This window comes from Podarcis vaucheri (assembly GCF_965113315.1).
Source record: "Podarcis vaucheri genome assembly, chromosome: 17".
NCBI classification, from domain to species: domain Eukaryota; kingdom Metazoa; phylum Chordata; class Lepidosauria; order Squamata; family Lacertidae; genus Podarcis; species Podarcis vaucheri.
In genome coordinates, this window is record NC_138755.1 from 30,579,679 (window position 1) to 30,601,213 (window position 21,535).

Below are 21,535 nucleotides of genomic sequence, written 5' to 3' on the forward strand. Positions count from 1 at the left end.
TCTCTGCTGGTAAGAATTTTAGCCAATGGCTAGCATACCAGTCTTACTCCATCTTCTGGTTGTGCAAATCTGAACACACCTTCATTTACAGTCACACTTCTTGGTGTGCATAATAAATTGAGGTTGGCGTAACAACAAATAGTATTTCTCTGTATGAGATTAACCACCCCAGCTGCAGGAGGTTCTCAGGAGACAATATAAATCAAGCCATCGTGTAAACTTCCATTGCTCTCTCCTAGTTTTGTTCTTCTGACCATCAATCTTTCCTTTGAAGTAGATTGCTATTACTATTATTCTTTATAATTTATATGCCACTGACATGCCAAAAGAGCTCCTAAGCCATTTACAGGTATGGAACAAGTTGTAAATTCCACACACAAGGATAAGGCTCTCATGTGCAATTTAATCGTTGCTAATTGTGTGCCTGTTGCTCAAAGGAGGAAATAGGTTACCACCCACAGTGAAAGAATGGCTGGCAAAAAAGTGGAAGATGGCAGGCATACATAATTAAAATGCACATTAAAAGAATTCCATCAAAACATTAAAAGCATCCATAATTACTGTAAAATGTACAATTGAAGCAAGCCCTATGGAAAGGCATGGCAATTTAAAAAGTTTAAAGCGCAGTTAAAACCAGTGCAGATTCTGGGGCTACTTGACTTAAAAGTTAAATCTTGAAGAGCATGGGTAGGCAAACCAAGGCTCGGGGGCCGGATCTGGTCCAATCACCCTCTAAATCTGGCCCACGGATGGTCCGGGAATCCGTGTGTTTTTACATGAGTAGAATGTGCCTTTTTATTTAAAATGCATCTCTGGCTTATTTGTGGGGCATGGGAATTAGTTCATTCCCCCCAAAAAAATATAGTCCGGCCCCCCATAAGGTCTGAGGGACAGTGACTGGCCCCCTGCTGAAAAAGTTTGCTGACCTCTGTTGAAGAGCCATCAGATGAGATCATCTTCTGAGGCCTCCCTTCATGTGCCTCCTCCTTGAGATGCTCTGAGGGTGGCAACGCGAAAACGGGGTCTTCTCTGCAGTGGCTCCCCGTCTGTGGAATGCTCTCCCCAGGGAAGTTCCTTCTTTTTTAACCAGGCCTTTGGTTGATCTGATTTACATACTATGCCCTTTTAAAATGTGTTTTTTTGTGGTGGTGGGGGTTGTGCTATTGGGTTGTTGTTTTTATTTTTATTATGTATTTTGTAGTTTTATATCTTGATTTTATTCTGTGAACCGCCCTGAGAATCCCAGGTATAGGGCGGTATATAAATTCAATCAATCAATCAATCAATCAATCAATCAATTCTGATGGGGCCTCTTGCATCATTCTGATTTGTGTGGAGGCTCAATGACATCACATCAGGCAATTGTTATCCCACACTTTCCAACATGTTTTCATGTAACTTTATTCACAGTAAAATGTTTGTGGGTTTTTAGAAGCGAGTTTGTTGTGCCAGAGTGCCAGGTCACTTTATTCATGCGACTAAATTTATTTATTAAATTTGTAGACTGCCCCATACCTATACAGCTCTCAGGGCGGTTACAACATAAAAAAGGTAAAGGGACCCCTGACCAGCAGGTCCAGTCATGACCGACTCTGGGGTTGCGGTGCTCATCTCGCTTTATCGGCCGAGGGAGCCGGCGTACAGCTTCCGGGTCATGTGGCCAGCATGACTAAGCCGCTTCTGGCGAACCAGAGCAGCTCATGGAAATGCAGTTTACCTTCCCGCCGGAGAGGTACCTATTTATCTACTTGCACTTTGACGTGCTTTCAAACTGCTAGGTTGGCAGGAGCTGGGACCGAGCAACAGGAGCTCACCCCGTCGCGGGGATTTGAACCGCCGAACTTCTGATCGGCAAGTCCCAGGCTCTGTGGTTTAACCCACAGCGCCACCCGCGTCCCAGACAACATAAAACCACAATATAAAAACACAAAATACATAATGAAAACAAAAACAACCCAGTATAAAAAACCCCATGAATTTGAATATGAATTCACCTATGCAATCAAATCTCATCTGCAAAATACCTGAAAGTGACCTAAGGCTGATAGGAGGAGCCAATAGTACCTGATGCAGAATTACCTGCCCCCAATGATGGCTGCTTGGGAAGCAGCTGGGGCAGAACACATAATGTTACAAAGTTATAGTGACCAGTATGCTCTGTTAGGCAGGGGGTACTTTGATCTTAAAGCAGCCATTGACTGACTGGCCGACTGACTGGTTTCCTGTGCCATGTATGGAATGACTGCCATAGAGTGAAATGCAAGTGTACATTAGCTGAATAATTGATTCAACTGTTTTGAGTTGGTTTTAGTCTTGGAGGCAGAACTTCTCTTTTGATTTCTTCACTGTTGCCAAATCAAAAGGCTGTTGCTCTAGTATCAATCCAGCAAGACTCTCTGGACCAAAATAAACTGAGTTAGGCAACAAGCACCTTTCATCTAAGTTACAATGCCTCCACTCTGCTGAAGCCAGTCAGGGATATTAAGTTATCCTCTGGGTAACATACAAAAGTACATGAAATATAAAAGCACAACATGAGCACAGTTGAAACAACATCAGAACAGAACCATGAATGCTGAACCTTTAAAAGGCACTTGAATGTGTTTTTTTAAAAGAAAAAAAGAAAGAAATGAAAGCATGTTCAAGTTCCACAGACTAAGGATGCTTCCAGACAGGTGTTTACTATGGGATGGGATGAGTCCACACAACATTGTCAGCATCAAAATGCCAGCACGTATTTTTAATCTGGATTCATCCAGGCAAATTTGGCAAATTAACGAAGCAAACTGTTACCTGTGACTGTTTTGTGATAACTTAATGGCTAACCTGAAATATTAAGTCCCGCATGCCTGGAAGCATCCTAATTTAATGTAATAGAAAAGTGATGCTTTTGAATAAAAACAGAGAGAACAGGGTGTGATGGTGGTGAGGCTATGCTTGATCTCTCTTGTCATCTAATGCCAGAGAGGAAAGGTTAAAAAAATAAAAAATCTTCTGGAATGCAATTTCCTGAATATGTGTGTTGTTGTTTTCAACCCAAAGGATCATGTTATCTGTCTTGCTTTCTAACTAGGACACAAACTAGGCCATTTGTTTTAAGTAAAAAACGACATGCAAAGTTTAGAATTGAAAAACTGCTTTTTGGGACCAAACTAGGATTCATCTCACTTTGTTTTTCTTAAGCTGCAGCTGCTTGGATGACTCTAGGAGCAAAGAAGCAAGGGAAGAAAGTGACGATCTTTCCTTATTGTAGGGTGGCTCACCAGCAGTCACTTTCTCTGTTCATTTGATCTCTTTGACTCAGGGTTGGCACTGGGCATTTTGTCACAAAAGCCACATGTTCTGTGGTTGTGTGTTGTTGCTCTTAAATGAAATTTCTATTAACTTCCCATAATGTGTACTGGGGGACTCTGCTAAAATGTGGCAGGCCTAATCTCTTGCTACATAGGAGCTAACTCCTAGGGCCCAAAGTCCCTTCAGTCAATAAAATAACTGAGGGGGTCGGAGGTCCCCCCCCCCAAGTTGATGGGCATTGCCAATCAAATGTTGTATGTGTGCCATGTCACTATTATGTGGGGTGGGGCTTACCTCATACTCTCCAACATTTCTGTGATGAAAATAGGGACATCCTAATTAATAATAATAATAATAATAATAATAATAATAATAATAATAATAATAATATTTATACCCTGCCCATCTGATTGGGTTGCCCCAGCAACTCTAGGCAGCTACCAATATGTATAAAAACACAATAAAACATTAAACATTAAAAAAACTCTATACAGGGATGTCTTCTAAAGGTTGTATAGTTACTTATCTCCTTCAAACAGCTTGGGGGTCAGATAACGCCATGCCCTCCAACATTTCTCTGATGAAAATAGGGGCGTCATCAGGAAAAGTGGGACATTCTGGGATCAAATCAGAAACCAGGACCACATCTGTAAATCTGGGGCTGTCCCTGGAAAATAGGGACACTTGGAGTGTCTGTTACCTGCCTCCCCAATATTTTATTCAAGTTGGCACTCCTCTCCTGGAGTGCCCATGCTTGGCAGGCAGCAGACTCCATCCTTGTCACATCCAAAATCTCAATACTGCACCAGACTTGACAATTCCAAACCTGTCCTGGCTAGACCCCTTGACCAGTTTTCTTTTTCGTTTTTAAATCACAAGTCAATGAGCCTTCCCGTTTGTCTGCTTCTAGAAGCAAGTATTCAGAAGACTATTGCGTTTGTACACCAAAGTTCCGTGGGCATTATATTTCACATATCTTACCCAAAATAGCCCATGTTTCCAATATCCCAGTGCCTTCAAATAGCTAGAACAGGGATTGGGGAATCCAGGTGTTCCTTGCTTCACTTTGGACTCTAGTCAGCATGTACAATGGTCAGGGAAGACAAGAACAATTGCCTCGTAACATCCAGACAGCCATGGATTCCCCACCCCAGGAGAGAAAGTCACATGTTCTCCATCTGCCTTTGCATCCTCCTACTTTCCTCCCTGGACTTTTGCATCTGACATTCCATTGTTCATGCCTTGCGAGAACCATTGTGAGGGAAGTGAGTAGCTTTGGAGTGATGAACTCATTTCCCTGCCTGTGACAGCAATGAAAGACGCCACCCAGGATGTGGTGCTGACTGCCTGGGCTATTCTTTGGACACGTTCTGTAGAAAAACGGCTTGTGTGAGAGCATATAACTCCATTATTAGTGGGCTGGGGGAAATGAGGCTTTTTGTTTTCACTTGCCTGCTTGACAATCCATCTTTTTGTTTGCAGTACAGTATCTCCATTCAACGCACTGATAACTGGAACAAAACTTCCAGTTTATTGATTGATTGATGCTCATTCAGTATAAAATGCACCATTTCAAGAGATTGGCATCTGCTTTGCACAATAAGTGACATGTAGGATTGAAAACTGGGGCTTATGTTTGTGTATGGTTAACAGACGTCCCCGTTTCCCGGGGACAGTCCCCAGATTTCATTTAATGTCCCCGGATTTATATTTTAAGTGTTGTAGATTTATTAGTAGGGAACGAATGTTGCATGATAGGTTCAACGGCACAACAAGACACATCATATGGGGACTTCTGGCAAGGCAAAATGGCGGGCGCCATGGCAGCGAGCAGCTCCTGAAGCCAGCCAGAGCCAACTGCACTACCAGGCTCGCTCCAGGCTGCTGAGACTGCCGTTGCCGCTGCCACTGCCGAGGGGGAACTAGGGACACCCGGGTCGTCAACTGGGGGAACTGCTGACACACACACACACACACGACCCAAATCGAGCCGGGCGCAAGAGTGCCTGGCCACCCGGTCTACTGCCCAGCGGCACTCCAGGGCCAGGAAAACCCTGGAGATGACACAAGGAGAGAAGGGGAGGGGAGAAGGAGAAAGGGGGAGAGAGGAAGAGGAAGGAGAAAAAAGAGGGGAGACCCGACCTTGCCCGCTGCTGCTGCCGCTGCTGAGGAGAAGAGGTAGGAGAGCACCGGGAGCACCCAAGCCTACTCCACGGTGGCTAGCACTCCAAGAGAGCAGACCGGGACCCAGAGGAAGGCTATGCGACAAAGGAGACCACGGTAGAGAAGATATTACTACTTCTTCTTTTTTTTAAAAAAAAAAAAAAACTTTCCCCTCCCTCTCTTCAAAAAAAAAGAAAAAAGTGTCCCCGGATTCTTTGGAAAAAAATTGGTAACCTTATGTTTGTGGCATAATTCCCCATTTGAAGTTGAAACATCGCCCACAGACGGATTGTTACAAAGGAAGGGAGGGGACTTGCAATTCCTATTGCAATGCAAACTCTTTTATGAGCGCTGAAGTTACCACAGTGAAACTTGACTGTGCACGTTTAGTACCTCCTTTGTTTGAAGGTGAAACATGTTCTTGTTTGCTGCTCACATCTTCAATGGGAAAGAGGAAAGATGCACTGTGCTTTACTAGCTTATTATGAACTGCCCCATCTTACGCTTATCCTGTCAGCTCTCAGTCTGTGAGCTGGGAGTCTCACTAGAGCACATAAGGCGACTGTAGTGGGACAGCCATTCTGAAATTCTGGAGTGTGTGCTTTCATTCCTCTGGGTTCCTTCAAGCAATATCCTGACTCCAGTACAGTGGTACCTCGGGTTTTGAATGTAATCCATTCTGGAAGACGGTTCGACTTCCGAAACGTTCGAAAACGGAAAACGGAAAACTCAAAATGGAAAACTCAAAACGAAAGTCGCGTTTCCTGTTTGATGTCCAAGGCACATTTGAAAACCGAAGCATTTCTTTCCGGGTTTTTGGCGTTCGAGTTCCAAAACATTTGTCAAGGGAAACGTTCGAGAACTGAGGTACCACTGTAAATCCGGTAGACACAGAGGGGCAGAAGTCCACACACTCAACTTTCAGGAGAACTCCATTTATACTATACAGTGGTACCTCAGGTTACATACGCTTCAGGTTACATACGCTTCAGGTTACAGACTCTGCTAACCCAGAAATAGTGCTTCAGATTAAGAACTTTGCTTCAGAATAAGAACAGAAATCGTGCTCCAGCGGCGCAGCGGCAGCAGGAGGCCCCATTAGCTAAAGTGGTGCTTCAGGTTAAGAACAGTTTCAGGTTAAGAATGGACCTCAGGAACGAATTGAGTACTTAACCCGAGGTACCACTGTACAAGTACTAAACTGTGAGAATCCAGACTAGACAAGGTGTGTTCTGTCTCCCCCCCCCTTACCTGGAGAGAATGTCTCCTTTACCTTCCAGTCTATCAGATCCTCCACACAAGTGTTAGGCCTGCCCCCAACCTCATTTTCTTACTCATAGTGCCTTTCTTCTAGAAAAAAAGGTGTCAGTAGTACTCACCATGAAGTTGTTACAGTTAAGTGCCACACTTTTAACTACAGTGGTGCCTCGCAAGACGAAATTAATTCGTTCCACGAGTTTTGTCGTCTTGCGATTTTTTTCGTCTTGTGAAGCACGGTGTCGGGAAAGTTTTGGGACAGCTTCAAAAATCACCAAAGTCTTTAAAAACCTCAAAAAAGGCTACCACACCGCGTTCTATGAGTTGCTCCTCGAAGTCAAGTCACAACTGTATTAACGGTGTTAAGAAAAAGGAAACAAACTTGCAAGACGTTTCCGTCTTGTGAAGCAAGCCCATAGGGAAAATCGTCTTGCGAAGCAGCTCAAAAAACAAAAAACCCTTTCGTCTAGCGAGTTTTTTGTCTTGCGAGGTACCACTGTAGTTATTTTCTTCTTGGCGGGGATGGATGAGAGTTGCAGTACTACATACCCTTGGGTACCCCCAGAAAAAGAGTACTTCTTACTCAATCCAGATTGTTCTCTGGGGATGAGCACCTGGGACTGTATCTGAGCAAAGCAAACATAGATGCAAATTGAGAGTGAAAGGTTAGGTACCAGGACCAGCCCTACTGTTTAGGCAGAGCAAGGCAGTTGCCCAAGGCAAATAATGTTAGCTTTCAAATCTCAGCAAGAAGCTGTGGTGACTGGGAGAGGGAAAGAATAGGTGAAAGCAAGCCATGAGTAAAAAAAACAAAAACCCTCAAACCCACAGACTTCATCTGCCTGCTCCTGTGCGCCATAAATGCCCGCCGGCTGTGCCACATGGCACATCCATGTGGCAGGTCTCTCTGCATTTGTCTGTCTGATTCTGTCTGGTTGTCTGAGATTCCAGCACAGTCTGACGAAGAAACTGAACCCAAGCTGGGTCAAAGCAGTCCGGTGGGGAAGATCAGCAGCAGAGAACAGGTTTTACTCTCACCTCAACGGCACTACCATTTACTTCCTACCCTGTATGTGAATGGCTGACACGCATCCTTACCGAGGGAAGGAAAAATGCCACAGTCAGGTATACTGTGGAGTGCAAACTTAAGCGCAACCGATAATATGCGCAACAGAGGGCTTAGTGATGTAGCAGTTGTAGGACATAGGAGACCGGGACTCAAATCCATGCTCAGCCATTAAACTCAATGGGAGACCTTTGCCTCTCAGTCTACCCTACTTCACAGGGTTGTTGTAATGATAATTCAGCCTGAAGCAAGGGCGGAGGTGGCGGGGCCTCCTGGGGGACTGATCCCCACTCTCCCCTTCCTCTCTGGGTAGGTGATCCCAAACCCTCCAAGTGTCCCTGTTTTCCAGTTTACAGGAGCCATTTCTGATTTCCCGCTTTCCCTTACAGTGATGGCCAAACTTGGCCCTCCAGCTGTTTTTGGACTACAGTTCCCATCATCCCCGACCACTGGTCCTGTTAGCTAGGGATGATGGGAGTTGTAGTCCCAAAACAGCTGGAGGGCCAAGTTTGGCCATCACTGCTGCTTCCATTGGTGAAATGCATGGCATCCCGCGTCGCCCTTTTAAGAGGCGTGCTAGTCCTCCACGTGCTGGCGGTGAGTGACTGAAATACATAAACAGAGGCAGAGCAGCAGCAGCAGCAGCGAGAGCAGAAGGAAGCCGCGGTTGACCGATAATAACCTCCTCCGTGCAGCGCCGGCGGAATCTATATAAGGAGCTCCGGGTTCAACAGATCTCCTGGTCTCCGTCCGTGGGGCAGCTGGCAAGGGGCAGAGGCAGCTCTCCCCGCCGCCTTACTCGCCCCGCCTTCAAATAACAACCACCACACAACAGCCACAACCCCTTTGCCCGGGTCCAGGGGGACTATCATCAGGCTTCGTGGAGAGGACTTTTCTCTTTTCCATTCCCCATCGAAGGGGACAAGAAAGACACCCTCAGATCAAACTGGCGAGCAGGTAAAATGAGATGGGTTTTTTTTGGGGGGGTGGGGAATGGGGTTGGGGCTGGGAAAATGGTTGGGGGTTCAAAAGGGTTGTTGAAAATCAGCCCACCCCCGCAGTGGCGTAGCGTGGGTTGTCAGCACCCGGGGCAAGGCAAGTAATTTGCGCCCCCTAACCCGTGGATTTGCGCCCCCTAACCCTAACCCCCAGATGTTGCGCCCGGTGCGGCCGGCCCCCCTGAACCCCCCACGCTGCGCTACTGCACCCCCGGTTAAGATGCACTTTGGGGGGCTCCCCCTAACTTCCACCCACCCCACACCAGCCGCCCCATAGAAAGCTGCCGGGGCTTCATTTGCGCCTATGCAAAACCGACACAAAGAGCCTCAGCGCTGGCGCCGAAAACAACTCACTTTGGGGGACCTCGCTGTTTTTCTCTCCATGCTTTGCGTGGGGCTGGGGATGCAGACCTCTGAGCATGTGCAGAGTGCGTTTTGTTCCTCTCTCATACACGCCTTCCTCCCCCGCACGTTCCGAGCATGCCTGGGCGCCCCAGCACCCTTATTTTTCTGTTCCGTTTCGTTTCGGTGCCTGTTGGGTGCAACTCCGGCCGGGAATTGGGACGCGTTTTGGAGAGGACAAAAGAGGCGAGGCAAGCCTGGCGAGGCGAGGCATGTAAATAGTTGGGGATCTAGCTAGAGACAAAAAGCGACGCCTCAGGTTGCTTGAGGTCCCCCCAGATATATTTTCCTTTCCTTTTCTTCCTTTCTATCCTGCCCCTCTTTGTTTCCCCCCTGTGTCAAAGCAACACATTTAGCTCCTCAGGGTTTAGTTGAGGAGCTGAGTGGAGGCAGCGCGGAAATTTGTTATTTTTCCTCCCAGCAGAAAAGGCTCTCTTGCACGAGACTTGGGGCACCTTGAAAAGAAACAAATAAGGTTTCTGGCGGCATGGAGGGTTGGTTCCCTTGGAGCCGAGCCTGAGAGAGGGAGCCTGTTTTTCTCTCTTTCGACGGCTGCTTTATCAGAAGACGCCTGCAGTTGGGGCTGTTGAGGCAAGACCCAAAAAAATTGGGCTGCGAGGAGAGACAGACAGATACGAGGAGCTCTAAGTAGCTAGAAATGACCGAGAGTAACCCCGGGGTACGTATGGCAGCTTAATGAAAGCCATCAGCCTGGCAAATGGAATAATAATAATAATAATAATGGTGCAAATCCATCTCATCTGATGGATTTTGCACCTCAGCCCTGGTAAGAAAGCACTCTGGACACAGGAAAAGTTTTTTGGATTTTTTTGCTAGGAGAAGCAACATATAGCAATAACAATATATTTGTAAGAATAGTAGCAATAAGTTTAAAACATGCTTCTGGTCTTTTGGCCCACTGTTGTGGAAATAGATTCCATTCTTTGTGAGTCAGGACCCAACAGGAACTGGGAGTTTTGTTTTGCAAGGGTTGGGATAGAAAAAAGGAAGCCCAAGGGAACAGGGACTAGAAATGATCATTTTCCTGCCCAAGCTGATCTACAGTGCGATCCATTGGTCTGGGAGCATTGTAAATATGTGAACAAAAAGGCTATAGTTGTGTTGGGGGTGTATGTATTGGTGATAAACAGGAGTTTGGTATTGTATGCATATGGTTGTGTTTGTGGATTAGGTTAACAGCCTGGGTAAAAAATCCCCCCCCCCCTCAGCCATGAAGCTTGTTAGGTGAGCTGAAGACCCTCACCACCTTCTCTCAGCCTTACTTACTTTACTGGGTTGTTGTTGTGATGGTGGTGAATCAAACCCCGCTCTGAATTCTTTGGAGGAAAGTTGAGAGACAAATGTGGCAAATAAAGAAGAATAAAAAGAAGTTTGAGATGGATAACAGGAGTTTTATTTGTTTGATGCACCTTTTCTCCACGGACTTCAAGGCAGCCTACATGGTTCTCTCCCCCGTCCCATTTAATCCCCACAACGATGCTGCAGACTGTCAGGCCGAGAGGCAGTGACTGGTCCATGGTCACCCAATAATCTTCGGGCCGAGTAGGGATTCAAACCCTGGTCTCTTAGTTCCAACACAACACTGGCTCTCTTAAAAAAACAACAACCCATGTTTTCAACTTTAAATTTAATGAGTTTGTTTCTACCTAGTGAGCTTGTTGCAATTTCAGGTTTGTTTGTTTTTTATTTTTAAAAAGCGTGCTTAGAAATCATTTTCATGAAGCATCACTGTTGATCCTACATGCATGTCTTTAGTTGCCTGCACATACTGTGTAGACCAGTTGCGGTTCCCCAGGGCCAATACCCCTGACTTGTATGACTGGCACACAGCTGTCCGTTACACCACCCAACGATACCATCACTGCAAGTTTTAAATAAGATCTTCCTCAGAAATGAAAATGCCAAACGTTCTTTCTCTGTATGGAGATCTTTTTCTAGGACCTTGGCGGGCAATGCGTTGGCCCTCAAGACATTGCTGAACTAGGATGTTCATCATCCCTGCCCATTAGTCAGTCTGATGGAGCCTGATGGGAGCTAGAGTCCATCTGTAGGGCCACAGCCTGCTCACCAATTGTGAAATTCTGCAGAGTGCCTTTTTGATGTTGCTGCACATCTTCTTCATATACATGGAACTAGCAAACTAGGGAGAGACCTTTTAGCTGAACCCTCTCCCCAAAGTTCTCCAACTGCAAGAAAGACACAATTATTCTGTCTGCGCGAGGTTAGTTTTGCCTCCTTATAGTGTAGAGTTTCCCCACATCCTGGAATGTCTCTTATCCAAGCCATCCTCCCACTTCTTCTCTGCTGTGTAAGCTTTCCTTGCTCCCTGTCCTGCTTTTCTGTCCTGTGGCCTTGTGAAACTCCAGCTGTTTTTGTTCTAAAGCAGCGCTCTTGGTTCATCCAAGGTCACAGCAAGGGCCAGCAGTCCTGGCTGGTTCTCCACGTGGACCGAATGTACATCTTGCAATGTGTCCTAGAACTGCCTGCTTGGCTGCAGCAGGGGAAAGGGTCCCTAAAGGCAGAAAAGACAGGAGTGGACGTTACTGAGCAAATGGAAAGAAGAAGCCTCACATCTTCCTATTCCACCCCACACTACGGCAGAAGTTCTCCTCTTCCTGCCAGGGAACATTCAGTGAAGTTAAGAGGGAGGGTAACTAAAATCACAACTTGCTTGTCCCTTTCCTCCCATGCCTGTGGAGGAAGGTGACTAGAAGCTTAACATCTGCGGCTACTCCTGGGGTCATTTTTAAAGATGTAGGTGCTGTGACCTGGCCAGGACTTAGAACCCCTACTTTCACCAAAAGATACTTCAGGAGGCTCACAGTGCTGGGATCACAGCAAAGTAAATGACCAACGACCTGATTCCTAAGGGTCATTGGAATTGCTCTCTGTGAAAGTCAGTTTCATTTTTTTGAATCTGGTTTGATAGTCATCTAGTTTAGCCCTTCAACGCAGGAATCTTTTGTCTAACAAAAAACGTCTCTGTAGTGAGTTTCCCATTCCAGGATTTCTTCCAGTGAAGTCAGCCTAGAGTTGGAAGCGTAGGCAACTTCCTGCAAATAGAATAATCATTTCATTTATATCCTACTTTTCTTCCAAGGCAGCATAGCAATGCGATTGGTACTCTTCCCACTGGCATTCTATTCTACCAACAAACTGTTAGGTAGTCTAGGCTGAGCCATATTAAGTGACCCAAAGTCACTGCATGAGTTTCATGGCAGACTGGGGTTTTTGAACCCAGGTCTTCCTGGTCCAACACACGTAACCACTACACCTCATTGGCTCTCACCAAGTAATAATAATGACAGATAGTCAAATCAATGTTTTGGATTGCAGAACTCCTAAGTAGTCATTCTGCTTATAAAAGACTGCATACTTTTTGTAATCCTTGCAAGGCGAAAAAAAGTAATGAATTATGTAATATAAGTCAATAAGATAATTCCAGCATGCAGAAAGCAATTATGCTGATGACTACAATTATAACAAAAGATTAATGTTTCCTGCTGCAGCTTTCTTTTTAACTTTACCTCTTATCTGCTGCGATAAATATCTTTTAATGAACTTTTGCAGGTGGCAGAACAAACAGACTTTTATGTTTTTATGGTCTTGATTCAAGACTCTTGAATTTTCTATGATAGTGACATGGAAATCAAATGCAAGCATTCTTGCGTTCCCATTTGATACTCTTTGTGTGCAACGATTCCATTATCTCTGGATGAAAATATGTCCCTCTCTCTATGTCTCTGTGTGCAATCACAGTCCCTTCCCAGGACAGATGGAGCATTCTGGGCTTCTGTGAGACATTCTGCAGATTTGCGCTAAACACATAGCGTTGGGGTCTCCTGGGGCACCATATTGTTGACATGGCAGATGTAACTGCTCCCTCTGATCTACTGGAGTCCATTGTGTTGATGGGAGCTTGAACACATGCTGTTGTTCTATCATTCAGCTTGTCTCCTCCTGCATCTGTCTCCTAAGGCAGTGATTTCATCAATGCCCTTAGCATGAATATCTTCTGCTACTCTGCAGATAAAATTGACTGCTAAAATGTGTGCCACACAGTCCTCTAAATCGTTCTAGAGAAAGGTTCTCCCTATTTGAAAAAGTAATAGCTATCCATTAGGGATTCAGTCTGTTCTCCCTCAGTTAAAAATATTAAATAAGGGAGGCTTCCTCTTGTCTTCCTGTGTTATGTTCTATCACGTTAGATTTGGCTTTTGATAGAATACCACATGGGTGTTACTGCAGGCGGCAAATTGATTGTGTGGTTTTTATAAAGTGGATCGCATATTATTTTTGTTTGAAGAAGAGCCTGACAATTGAAAATGTGCTGGGCCTTAATTCGTTCACCTTTTGATCACTTCTGAACTAAAATGTCTTCACTGCAGTCGCTGAGGATATTTATCTTCACTTTTCTAGTATTCATAGAAAGACTCAGTCGTCGTATATATACATAAGATACAGTTCCTTGGTTCTTTCTGTATGTCACATTCTTGGATAACCAGGGGATAGGAAACACCGGATGGGGCTATTGAAATTGAGCTTCCGTTCTCAGTGATTTCCATTGACTTCCATGGTACAAAATTGTCTGCAGCCAGCAAAATCACACTTTTATAGCAATTGGGCTGTAAAGACATCTGCAAAATGGGGGCCTGATGCAGAATATTGGCTAGAAATCCAGGGAACAAAGGAAGTTGCATTATGAAATGTGACACAGACCTCCAATGTGGGTTTCACTTCCTCTCTGTACCCTAGGATCTATCTATTCTCCATATAAATGGCACTGAACACTTCTTATTCCACGCTGTTACCTTTATAGAGTAGTGCAGCTATGAACCTGTGGGATTGGAGTCCCATTTTGATGGAGTTTGTGTTAAATGCTTGGGAGACTTGGCTCCCACTTTAACATTAGTGTTCCTTTTTCTGTTTTCTGTTATGTATGATTCACGAAGGGGAAAAGTCTGCTCCCTTTGCACTTTTCAGCCTTGGTCACTAGACGAAAACATGTGATCCTCAGTCAAGTACCGGTTCAGAAAGACAAGACAGGCAAGCAGGCAGCCGGATAGGATGAAAAACTGTTGACACTGTGTTTTCTCCTCCCAGACAAAGCTGCTTAATTCTGTGAGCAAATAAGAAGTACAAAGGGGGGGGGGGTGATTTAGAGAGAGACCACTTACAGATTAGCTCTATCAATTTAAATGACAAGTTTTAATTGTTCCTTCGTTCCTTCTAATAAATTCTTGACTTGGGTTGGGGATAAATGCTTTGCAAAGGTGTAAGCATCAATATCAGGCTCCTGCTTCTTCTTTAACATGAATGACTACATTGAATTGGACATTTTATCCCCCTAGCTCTGCTCCTAAATAGCTCTTAGGTTAATCCAATAAAGAAACACTTTCTTCACATCATGTTAACTCCATTAGGAAGCAGTTAGTGTGTTAGGTGAGAAAGAGAGTGCTTTTTAGACATTATGAGTTTGAGCTAGTCTGGACTGGAGGCACCACCTTTTTTGGAAAAGCAGCTGGGACAATAGTTTTCCCTCAAAATAAACTCTGGCTTCCACTTCTAACAGGCAATCTGAGGGGTGCTGCAGAAATAAGAAATCAAAATTACATACCAAGCTGACTTGATGGTCTGCATTAAATCAATGGGGTTCCCCTCCCACTCCTTTAATAGGCTTAGGTTGCAATTCTGTACCTGCTTACCTGGGAGTAAGTCCATTTGAACTCAGTAGGGCTTCCTTCTGAGTAAACATTAAATTATGCTGTTAGATCAATGGGTAGACTAATCAGCTAAAACTTCACTGATAAATTAGGGGCAGCACTTTGAATCAGGTGGCAAATTATAATCATAACCCTGAGTGTTACCTTTTCTTTGATAGGCCAGCACCCTCTTTGGTATATCAAAAGGTCCCACTGTTGAGTAGAATGCTCATTTTTAAAAGTAAGTCAAATCAATCATTGAAAAGCTGAAGTATTCACTAAAAATCCTTTAACCGCCCTCCTTCTTTTTAACGCACAACCCAACAAGCATCCTTGATCTTGCACTATTTGTGGTTACTGTTATTAAAGTGTGACAGAAGAGATGCATTGTAAAACTGTGTGTGCCTTTCAGTGTTGGGCTCACATGGGCAATGCAATACACCAATTCAGCATCTCTGAAATGGGGATTTGAGTCCCTTGAGCCAGTCTCAAATCTCTGTTTTGCCTACAGTGGGCTTGTTCGTACTTCTGCTATCTTGTTTAATACGTTGCTGGTACAGTGTGAATGTCGCCCTATGTGATCTTCTGTTTGTTTGGTGCTCCACTTGTGAGTGGCAGCCAGGTGTACAATCTGATTGTATGGTTACAGTAGTTCCTGGCCCATGCAAGGACACTGGTGTGCTTCCATTGTGTCTCCTGGTGCTGACATAGGAACAGACCACACAGTCCAGACAATCTGTGTGTGATTGCCACTTGAAGAATGACAGGCCAGCACTTTCTGAAGACTGTAAAGTTCAGGGAGTGCCCCCTGTCCAGTTCTTTAGAGGTAGATTTTTAAAGTAGTTCTGAGAACTTGACACCAGAGGGCAGAGTATTTACCGGCATACAAACACATGGAGGTATTTATACCCAAGGGACAATTTCTGTAGAAAGATAAACAAGAATTAAGGTTGTACGGTACTGTTGCATGCTTGAACGCTACAGTAATGAGACTTTGAACTACAGTAATATGAACGAGAGACTATACGTATGCATTTTAGGCTGCAATCCTAGACTCACTAACCTAGAGAAAGCTCCATTAAGGTCAATGGGATTTAGTTTTGAATAGACTTATTGTGCTGGCCAGTTCTGTTGGTCCACCCTGTTGCCCCACAACAACTGAGAACAGAAGGTACGCCAAAGCTCTTGAAACATTTCATTGTGACTTCTCACTGTGGAGGAGAAACGACAATGTTGGGCAAGCTGTTGCCCAAGGGCCCATTGATGTGCTTCCAAGGAACCAAAGACTCCTCCCAGGACACACTTTGACACCAGTTGCCCTAGAGCAAGGTTAGCCGATGTGGTGGCTTCAAGCTGTTGTGGGCTACACCTCCTTGCAGCCCCAGCCAGCATGGCTGATGCTCAGGGATGATGGTAGTTGTAGTCCAAAACTTCTGGCAGGTACCATGTTGGCTACCCTTGCCACCAAGAAACAATTGTTTTTAATCTCCTTCAAATAAACCAATTCCCATGGCTGTAAATCCATATACAGTATATGGGATCCATGTTAAACCTGAAAACTAATCTCGTCATCTGGGACTCTGTCTGGCTTTGGAGATACTGTAGTTTGTCTTGAGTTTTTCTTATCTCATTCATGGGCTTGTTTATTGGCGATAAAAAGAAGACTAGACATGATTAATTGAACATTTTATTGTATTTCATTTGACTTAGTCAGTCCAGAATCTTGATTAGTCCCCACCACCAAGAACTATTGGCTTCACTTGGAAGTTTGCAAGGTTGGGTGGAGGCATATTGGAAATCTCATTATAGCAAGAGAGCATATTTTATTATGGATGCCGTTAATAATGGCTTTTACAGTCCGCATCATAGCTTACAGTATTCTGTTCTGCATTGATTGGTAAATACTACTTATTCTTTTCCCTGCAATGCATTGCCAGTAATCTCTCATATCTCTTTCAGAGATGAGGTTCTCTAAACACTGCTGTCCTCTCTGGCCAGAATTTTACTGAGTGTGAAATATCCTCCACTTTCAGAATGTAAACGATCTTCTTATGGATTGATAAGTTCAGCTCTTGTTTTCACTGGCAACGTTTGGGACTTCCAGCGTTTTATGTGGCGCTGTCTCATAAAATTACATCTGGGTGTTTCATGGTTTTATGCGGATAAAACATAATGCCAGTAAAAAATATCATTTGACTTGTAGAAAGCTCTTGAATTTACAGTGAGGTCATAAGCCCATAAGCCAGTTGAGTCAGCCTGCCAGTCAGCCCCATCTTCACTGCTATATGAGCTCATCGATTGGAGAAGCACTGTGAAGTATTCAGCCTGAAATTGTTAGATACCCTGACATAATTTGTGCCCTTTATATATTGCCTCATTTCGCCATTTCAGAGAAGGAACTATTCCTTTCTTCAGGGGCAGAGCTCCAAAATGTGTTTGAAATTTCAGTCTGGCATTCCTGTCGGGGGCCTCTGGGCTGTATGGAGGCCATTCTGTGAGAAGACGAGGAGAAAAAAGAAGTTTGAGGCAAAGAATCCTGTTTCCTGCTAAGAAAAAGACCTGGAAAAGGCAATGTGGTTGCTGTGTGATTGTACGGTGGTACCTCGGGTTAAGAACTTAATTCGTTCTGGAGGTCCGTTCTTAACCTGAAACTGTTCTTAACCTGAGGTACCACTTTAGCTAATGGGGCCTCCTGCTGCCACCGCACGATTTCTGTTCTCATCCTGAGGTAAAATTCTTAACCCGAGGTAGTATTTCTGGGTTAGCGGAGTCTGTAACCTGAAGCGTATGTAACCTGAGGTACCACTGTACATCCTTCGATTGTTGTTTTTAAAGCATTAGAAAGTGGTGGAATGGCATGGTCCAGACTGGGACTATGGTACATAGGGGTGTGGGGTCTGGCTTTAACCCCCCATGGCATTTTTCTACAAATTTTTTTTTGCCCCTTCCTCTCTGCTATGATACCCCAGAAATACCATTCTAGTAAAAGACAGCTTTGGGGCAAATATCAACTGGAGCCTGGAGGAGAGATTTTAGCAGGAAATGGCAAACCCCCTTCTCCATACCCTGTGGTTCAGACCCTACCACCAGCAGCTGCTGTAAATAACAAGCCAAGGATGGGTGGCCATGTGGTAAAACCTATCTTCCGTTCTGGCTCCAACTCAGTATTCAGTACTGTTGCTACATTTTGAGGAAATAAAAGTGACTACTGAGGTATTGTGGGAAATCAAAATGGTAGCCTAGCTCCCATCAGGAAAATAGCTGCTTAAGGGGGGGGGGTATGGGTTTCAGAAGTGAGTCCTGCCGTGACACTGGGTCCCAGCAGTTGCCCAAAGATACTGGGTGCTGACACTGCCACCTTGATCTTGAGGGGAACATGGGATGGAAAACCTGATGAAGTATATCAATGTACATTCTAGCACCTGGAAAGGAGATTACAGGATAGGCTCTGGATTTCTATCATAATGCTTTACATACAAAAGAGATTCGTCCTTTCTCCTTCATTGATTGCATTTCCTGACTTATCTAGAGTTTGTCCGTTGATGATTTCATCCGCATGTTGCTTTTCCACAAAAAAGAAGAAACATGGCCGAAGCAGGGATGTGTATCACAACCCAAACAGTGCAAAAACAGTAGAAAAATGTAACATAATAAATCAGCAACACAATAGCAAATGGAGCAATGTACGAAAAACAACTATAAATATAACAAGATTATATTAACAACACGACACTGTTGCAATAGCAAAAATAACAAGGGAGCCTAACACCTTGATCATTATAAAAAATAAACCCTCCAACACTGTTACTCACAGTTTCTCTCCTGCAGCATCTTGCAAGCTTCCAAAGATGCAAAGCACAGGGTAGCTGCAAAAACCTCTCCCATTTGGCCATTCTCCCATGATATTTAGACCAGCATTATCTAAATTTGTGGAGCTAAACAGGACTTCAGAGTCACATAACTTAGAGTTTTCTCCAAAGATGTTTTATTTTTTATTTTTTTTTGCGGGAGAAAGTTCTTAGGCACACTGGCCTGTGTTTCTTAAAACCCCATGTTTGTCATTTAGTCAAAGTATATCAAGGTGTGAATGTTTAGAAGCTCTTATCAAGAGAGGCAAACCTGAGAAGTTTACAGTCTGGCAGCAGATTGGCACACAGCCATTCTTAACCATTATACTTTCAAGCTGCTGTAATTAATTTGATGATTTGCCTAGCATGCTTGCTGAAGTTTGTTGCTGCCTCCTCTGCCCTGACCCACTGGGATGGCACCAGGTATGGAGGTGTTTTGAAATCCAACTCTGCCAAGCCTTCTGCCTAACAATGTAAAATAAGGCAGGGATGTCAAGTTACTGATAAAGTTAACACAAGCTGAACATTATTCCTGTAACAGCAAGGCACAGAAATATGTGTAATGGCCACAGCATGGCCAACCATATATGTGCTCCTTTATCTGATGCAATGTGTAGAAAATTGCATCTGTCTGCAGTTCTGCAATGTGCTTGCAATTTTTAAGAATGAAAGCTGCCGTTTAAAATGCTTAAACGTCAACAGTGGGATTCATATTGTTCAGATACATTTCAATATCTCAAGGCTGAGGTGAATTATTGTGGAGTTGCTTTGAAATCTAGCTAGAAGTTGTAGGGAAACTTTAAAACCTAGTTATCAGAAAGCATTGCTTTTGAGATTCCAGAAAGCGCAACTGGCCATATCGGCTCCATTCATCTGATAATGGCTCGGCCCCAAGGTTTGAGGTTCAAAGCTCACAGCCACTGCTGACATTTGTGACCGGGACAGCACTTGGCGTGGACTACAGTGCTTCATAGAACTTAGATAGCAATAAGCTGGGTCTCTTGGAGGTATTACTAGTTGAAAATCTAGATTTGCGGAGTAGATTCAGGTAAGTCTTTCAGCTTTGTAAGATTTTGAGTGGAACTGCCTGCTTAAATTACAGATGTGGGCAATTTCATCGATGCCATTCCTTACAGCTGCCATAACCGGTTTGTACCTTCTATGCAACATAAAGAGGTAATTGACTACCCTAGCTATTTTAAATTTTATTTTGGGTGGCCGGGAGGTCCTTCCAAAAGGAATCCTTTTGAGAAATGGTGCAATGTCACTGTCGTTCGGTGTTCGTTATTTTGTAGAACTTTTCCGCTTTCCTTTCGGAAAACTGCAACAAGAAAAATAGCTGGTGGTGTCCTTTTTATGAAAAAATTACTTGTTTCAAAAGGTTTGAATGGTTAGTTTGTTTGAATGGCACTTCACTTTTGTTTTTATGGTGGTTTTAACATTTCTCATTTTAACACTGCCTGCATAGGGCAGCCAGGGCTTCGTATTTGAAAAACCTAAAATTCTGCTGATCAGCTCTTTGGGAGCTGTAGGGTGTGGGATGATGGTGGCTGAATTCAGATCTCTGCTTAGCTCCAAAACTGACCATCAGGACTTTAAAGTTTTGATTTTGGTTTCTATGAGCTGTTGAGCCCATGTTTTGTGGCACCATTTTAGGACTTCAGTCTGAAACAGTGTCCATTAGCCCTACCAGCATCACAGTGACGTTTCACTGTGACCAGAATATAGATATTCTCTCTCTCTCTCTCTCTCTCACACACACACACACACCAGTTCAACACTATTTTATTATTATTGTTTTTAACTGAAAAACGTACTACATTAGGTGATGTTATTTTGAAAGGAACTTTGCTCAAATTAGTTCGGAATCTGATGACCTTATGGTGCGGATCCTGTCTAGTGTGCTGGGCCTCAGCCTTTTAGTCAATCAATCAATCAATCAATCAATCAATCAGTTTCTTATGGACATAGATCAGCATTTTTAAAATAGCTAAAATACAAAATTATAAAAGCAAGATACAATATAAACAAGCCAGAATATAGAGCAGGGAGACAAGAGTAACTGACCAGCAGGTTAAAACAGCTAGAATTATAACACTTTACTAAAGCGATCCAGTCGAAGACTGGGGAAGAAGTTTCATGTGTCTGAAACAAAAGATTTCATGCCCAGATTAATATTGGTTTATTTTTAGGTAGCCTTTTAGTTAGGAAAATGGTGGTGGGCTGCGTGTTATTTTTGCTTCTGTTGTTTAATCACTTACCAGATTCTAAGGATTGTAACTGTGCAAATTTAAAAGGAGGAAAATTTTGTTGGTACAACACTGGACTAAAGCATGTAAAAGTCCAATTAAAACAGATCTTAACAGAGGGAAGAGAGGAGAGGAAGGGGAAAGAGGGGAGAGGAAGGGGAAAGGTGCACTAACAGCACAATCCTATGTATGCCTACGCAGAAGTACGTCTAACTGAGTTAAGTGGGACATACTCCTAGTTTAGTGTGCATAGGATTCTACCTTAAGGCTGAAAATGGTATGCACACATATCTCTAAGTAAGGGTAAGCCTTATGGGCCACAGGTGAGCTTACTTCTGAATAAACAAGCATAGGAGCATATTGTTTGGTTCCACTCCTAAGCACACTTACAAGGGAGTAAGTCTCTAGGGACTTAATTAGATTTTCTTCTGACGAGACGTACTTAGAAATGCAGCACACAGAGAAGAATTCAGGATATGTATATAACCAAGACCTGTAGTACTGATGCATTTTATTGAAGGCAGCAAAAGCCAAC

At 43.9% G+C, this 21,535-nt stretch overlaps 1 protein-coding gene across 1 annotated transcript in view; it reads left to right on the forward strand.

Annotated features, from left to right (window-relative positions):
* The first annotated feature begins 8,417 nt into the window (after positions 1-8,417).
* The window catches only part of ABCA1 (ATP binding cassette subfamily A member 1), a 104,063-nt gene continuing 90,945 nt past the window's right edge, over positions 8,418-21,535 (forward strand). The window contains exon 1 of the mRNA XM_082204465.1: positions 8,418-8,737. The gene's annotated coding sequence lies outside the window, so the exon portion shown is untranslated. The remainder of the gene's footprint in view (positions 8,738-21,535) is intronic.